Source organism: Macrobrachium nipponense, chromosome 37, assembly GCF_015104395.2.
Source record: "Macrobrachium nipponense isolate FS-2020 chromosome 37, ASM1510439v2, whole genome shotgun sequence".
NCBI classification, from domain to species: domain Eukaryota; kingdom Metazoa; phylum Arthropoda; class Malacostraca; order Decapoda; family Palaemonidae; genus Macrobrachium; species Macrobrachium nipponense.
Genome location: NC_061097.1, coordinates 24489941 through 24496036, shown reverse-complemented (window position 1 = coordinate 24496036; position 6096 = coordinate 24489941). Strand labels below are relative to the sequence as shown.

General features: G+C 34.7%; 1 long non-coding RNA gene across 1 annotated transcript in view; it reads right to left on the bottom strand.

Moving 5' to 3' along the window:
- Positions 1 to 690: 690 nt before the first annotated feature.
- The window catches only part of LOC135208943 (uncharacterized), a 36223-nt gene continuing 30817 nt past the window's right edge, over positions 691 to 6096 (bottom strand). The window contains exon 3 of the long non-coding RNA XR_010313249.1: positions 691 to 1246. This is a non-coding gene — a long non-coding RNA (uncharacterized LOC135208943). The remainder of the gene's footprint in view (positions 1247 to 6096) is intronic.

The following is a 6096-nucleotide window of genomic DNA, read 5'->3' as shown; positions in this document are numbered from 1 at the left end:
TCTCTGACCTGTTCAAACCAAAAACTTTCTTTCGTAAGGTAAATTCAGTTTTATTAATAAACTAAAATCTCTGACCTCTTCAAAACGAGATTTTTTTTAAGGTAAATTCACAGTATATATATATATATATATATATAATATATATATATATATATATATATATATATATATATATAGTAAAATCTCTGACCTGTTCAAAACGAGAATTTTCTTTCTTCAGGTAAATTCCGAGTTTTTTTTTTCTTTTATTAAAATTTCTGACTTGTTGAAAACGATTTTTATTTTCTTAAGGTAAATTCAGTTTTTTTTTTAATAAAACAAAATCTCTGACCTTCTGTTCAACAATCCCTTCGGAAATTCTCTTTTTAGTCTCCAGAGACATTCCTTTGATCTTTGAAGTCATGTTACCTTTCTCCTACCTCCCTTGTGGCTCTTTAGTGGCTCACATTGTCTTGCATTGTGCAACGATCCTTGACATTCACTCCTAAATTCCTATGAATTACCTTTTCCTTTTTCCCTCCATTTTTAAGGATAACTGACATTCAACATTTTCATAAATATGTGTTTATTATATAGTACATACATATGTGTGTAAAAGATATTTATAAATGGGATTGAGGTATTACCTACAATGATAATATTTATGGATTACTTAACAATCACAACGAAGCTTTAAAAAAAATAATCTCGAAAATGAGTGCCAACATTCATGATAACTGTCCTAATATGACTACAATTTCCCTAATTTATCTCTTCGGACAAGTTGATTACAGTTACTGAAATAATATTGGCACATTCAGAGGCCCCCACCAATTTCAATCAAAACCAGCTGATGACTGGTAATGGGAGCAAAACTTGAAGACTTCATTTGTCACCCAAATGACAAATTTGGATTTTTCGAAGGATGGTTCCCGAAGCGTCTGCAGTATAGAACGTTGCTTTATTTTTTCATCGGTCAGCCATTCAACTCAAGAAGCACAGAGTAACGCACCCTCCTGCTTGTTTGAAAGTACTTGCCCAATGCTTGGAGAGCCTGCTTAGATCTTCCATTTACCTGTTCGTAGATGGTTCCTCTTGTCTTCGCAAGATCAAAGCCTTCGATAATGGCGGTGCATCTTTCTGGCCTAATTCTCGATGGATCCAGTCTTAGAGCTTCGTGTTCAAAGTGTGGGGCAAGATGGTTCGAGAGAGCTCTCATAGAGATGTATCTTTTAGGGGGTTCAGTACCCCCGTGGTCGATGTGCACCTAGATAATGCAGAGAGAGAGAGAGAGAGAGAGAGAGAGAAGAGCTTTTGTTAGTAAGCGATTACATTTGAACAATGAGACAGAAGGCAAAAATCGTTTTATTGACGAAGTGAAAAGATTAAAGTACGAACTCGCTGTGACTATTAATTCATTAGTCCTATCATGGTACTTAGTTATGTGATTAAGAGCGAATTAGCTTCGTTTGAAGTTGTTTTCTAATTAGAGAAATCAGTTTTGGACAAATATTGATCTTGCACACGTAGAATATTCTATACTGAGTGGTCCCAGTTGTCACATGGACTCATTGTTTTGGCCTCGCCTGAAAGAAAACTCCAAAAACCCTCTCTCTCTCTCTCTCTCTCTCTCTCTCTCTCTCACCACACACACACACACACTCACACACACACACACACCCTATAGGAGGGAAGTTATTGGTCATAAGGACTTAATCTTTTACCCTCACCTGAGAGAAAACTCCAAACTCTCTCTCTCTCTCTCTCTCACACACACAACCAATTGAGAAGTTAGTGGTCACATGACCTCAATCTCTTGGCCTCACCTGAAAGAAAACTCCTCTCTCTCTCTCTCACACACACACGCACACACACACACACACACAACCAACAGAGAAGTTTCCCCGTAAACCAAAAGTAAAAGAAACTTGTTAGCTCTCTCCCGGGAGATTTTGATTCGATATTTTATTTTAGTGGAATATTATTCTTATTATGCTTCCTACTGAGTGTTAGCTAAGGCCATATATAAGCTAAGTATTTACCACTGAATACGAGGACATTCAGCTTAGGAATGTCATATATATATATATTATATATATATATATATATATAGTATATATATATATATATATATATATATATATATATATATATATATATATATATATATATATATATATATATATATACATATATATAAGCACCTCAGTGGCGTGATCGGTATGGTGTTGGCGTGCCACCTCGGTGGCCGCGAGTTCGATTCTCGGCCATTCCACTGAGGGGTGAAAGATTTATATTTCTGGTGATAGAAGTTCACTCTCGACGTGTTCGGAAGTCACGTAAAGCCGTTGGTTCCGTTGCTGAATAACCACCTGCTCCATGCAACGTAAAAACACCATACACAAACATTAGAAAATATACTGTTTCGCTCTCTTCTTATACTTTGTTTCAACAGGAAACTCTCACTCTCGTCATTAGTGTCCTTGTCACAAAAGGTAGTGCGTGCTATTTACTTTGAAGAATTCGAAGTAGCAAGTCGTCTATCTGCTCCAAGAATGAAGGTTTTTATGCTTAATACTGTGAAATTGTGAAAGGGTCTTTTTATCTAAATTATTTTTCCCAAGCTGACAAGTTTAAGAATGGCTCTAATACGTCATGATTTATTACCTTATTTTTATCAATTTAATGAGTTGTTCGTTCTGTTTTATGTGGAATCTTGTTTTGGATTTCTTAATTTCCGTTGTTAATAATGAATGTGAATTCTGTGTATATTACGTGAAGTCATTTCTTTCTTGTATGCCTTTTTGTTCTCACCTCCTCTCATAATACTGGCATCTTGACTTCGATTACTTCTGGAGCAAATACAGAATGATTTACACGAAAGTGTTTTATTAGTTCCCATGACACCAAATGTCCATATCTTTCCCCCATGCGTGATGTCGTACGTCAACGAGTTATTACCTGTCCCGCTGACTGACACAATAGGCTATTCGGGTATTAACTTTTTATCTGCTGTTTGATAGGAGTTGAAGGATGCTAGAGAGCCGAAGAATGATTTCCCACTATTAATTAACAGTTAAGATTCATATCAGCACGTCATACGACAGTGCCGTAAAGGAATTCATTTATATCAGATTACTTCGGAGCTTTTGGAAGCCCCCATAAGCGTGGTTAATTTCAGACTCAGTATTGTTTACGTACGTATATATTATAATATATATATATATATATATATATATATATATATATATAGATATAATATATTATATATACTTTATATATATATATATATATAGTATAATATATATATATATGGTATGTATAGTTGTATGTATATATATATATATAAGAATATATATATTATATAGATAATTTATATATGTATGTATGATATATATATATATATATATAATATGTATATATATATATTATATATATATTATATATGTATATACTAGCTGACCAACCCAGCGCTGCCCGGGTAATCTCTGAATGCCACCAATAAACTCTCTCTCTCTCTCTCTCTCTCTCTCGTCTCTCTCCCTCTTCCCTCTCTCCATCTCTCTCTCTCTCTCTCATTCCTGTTGAGATAGTTGCCTCAGTTACATTGCCCAGTATTTTTGACATTTTACATTTCACCACTTCTTACCCCGCATTCCTATCGGGGCTGAACTTGGACTTAATAAGGTTTGGGAGTGACACTATTCATCGAGGAAGACATTGTCATAGGATCCTGGGTTTACTTTCGCTCTGTACTTTGGCCTTTATTTATTGATATAATGTACTCAAGCACTGATAACAATGCATGGAGCGTCGTGAAGTGATGTGTGTACACAGACTCTGGTGGAAACTTTTATAAGTACGGGAATAGTGCCAAATAGAGACTAAAATAGACAGGGTATTTGGAAACGTTTGTTTTTACCCCGAGGTCCTTTTTCTATGATAAATTTTACCTGTTCTCTTTGTTGTTTTATGAGACAGTACTAAAACAACATGGATTTGTTTGCAAGCCTTTTAAGGAGAAAGGACTCCATTGGTCTACAATTCCTGGGAGGTTATATGTCCATCGAAAATGTATGTATTGTGATATTCAGAGAATTGAAACTTGATATTGCTGGCATTTTGGGTGTACAGAATGTCAGCAGGAATAAAGTAGTAGTTAAGTTCAGCTCAGAGAACAAAGTCTTGGAAATAGCAAGGCAATATGAGGATAAGCATATCAAGATAAATGAGGTAGATAGTGTGAAAGTTGTGAATATAAGTACCTCGTATACATATGTGTCGGTAAGGAATGCACCCTTTGAATTGTCTGATGAATTGATAATAAACATTATGAGCAGATATGGAAAAGTGGATTCAATAAGAAGCAACAGATTCAGTATGGAACCCCTGAAAGGCCTGCTGAATGGGATACGGACAATAAAGATGAATATTAGAGATAAAATTCCTTCATCGATAAGTGTGTCTGGGTTTAACTTAAGTATATTATATAATGGGCAGAAAAGAACCTGTTACAGATGCGGACAAGCAGGCCATCTAGTTAAAGATTGTAACATCGATATTATGGAAGGAACTACTATGTGGAATGAAAAAGACTTTCCTGACATAAGCAGGCAAAGAAATGATAATAAATCAGAGAAGGATAATGGTGATAATAGAGAACAAACAAGAGAAGGAAATAACACTGAGGGACAAGAGGTAAGTGATAGCCAAAGAGGAATTGATATTAGTGAAGATGAAACTGATGTATACACAAATAGTGAAGCTGACAACGGTCCGAGAGGAATTACTCAGGGAAACCAAGAAGGTAAAAAAATAAGAAGGAAGAAGGATTAGAAGAGAGAAATGAAGACTATTTAATGAGTGAAGACAGTGGCGACGAGATAATTATGTGCTCGTTTGCAGTTATCTCCTGATGAAGTTGTGCAAGAAGAAGAAGAAGAAGTGCACAATGAAGAAATAATAAATGGAAAAAAGGTGGTATACGACATGCAAATAGTAACCGAAGAAATAGTCAACAGTGAAGAAGACGAGCTGATACCAACGGAAAAAGAAGTTGATAAAGAAGAAAAGGGTGAAGGTGAAAATGGTATGGATGTTGAGTCTATGAGGAATACTAAAATTCCTGAGGAAACCTTAATAGGGAGTGAAAAGAAAGGCAACAATAGAACTAAAGAAAAGGGCAATAAGAATAGGAACGGAGATAAAAGTCAAATACCAGTACGACAATGGCAAGCTACCATTAAAAAGGACAATGGGCAGAAATGCTTAAAAGTATCTAATAATAGCGAAGGAGAATGTTTTGTTTTTTTCCGAGTTGTCAAACCCCTTAAATGAAAGCCAGGATATGTTTGTTGATAATGTAGTAGATCATGGTCTTTCTAGTGATCAGAACTCTGGTAAACACAAACATGATGATAATGATAACTGTAATGGTAAAAATAAATGTTCTAAACTGGTTAAAATAGGTAAATAATTAGTATGCATTTATTTTAATATATCCTTAAAAATGGCTTTAGTCACTGCTTCATTAAATAATTGTGGTTTAAATGAGCTTAAAAAACAGTTGAAAGTAAAGATGTTAGTTGATAAATATAAAATTGATGTATTATACCTTCAAGAACATAATATTAGAGATGTGAATAGGATAAAATATTTACAGGACTACTTTGAGGTTGTAATGAATATGCCTACTAGCTTTAAAGGTGGTACGTGTTTTCTGTTTAATAAAAAGTCAAATATTTCAGTTATTAACAGTGAAAAGGATGACACTGGAAACATATTATTTACGAGGATACGGTATAATGATATGAACCTCTCCTTTTTGAATGTATACGCACCATTAGGCTCAAGTAAAAAGAGAGAGAGGGAGAACTTGTTCTCTGTGGATATCTTGTATTATTTAAGGAACAACATATCAAATTTGATTTTTGCTGGTGACTTCAATTGCGTACTTTCGGGTAAAGATGTTCGTACAGGTAATGAGAGGTATATATCAAAAGGTCTGAAATCTTTAGTACAGCATTTGGGATTGAAAGACGCTTGGTTTTCATTGAACAATATTCCCGAATATACTACGTACATTCTAGGTAATTATGCTTCAAGAATTGACCGTGT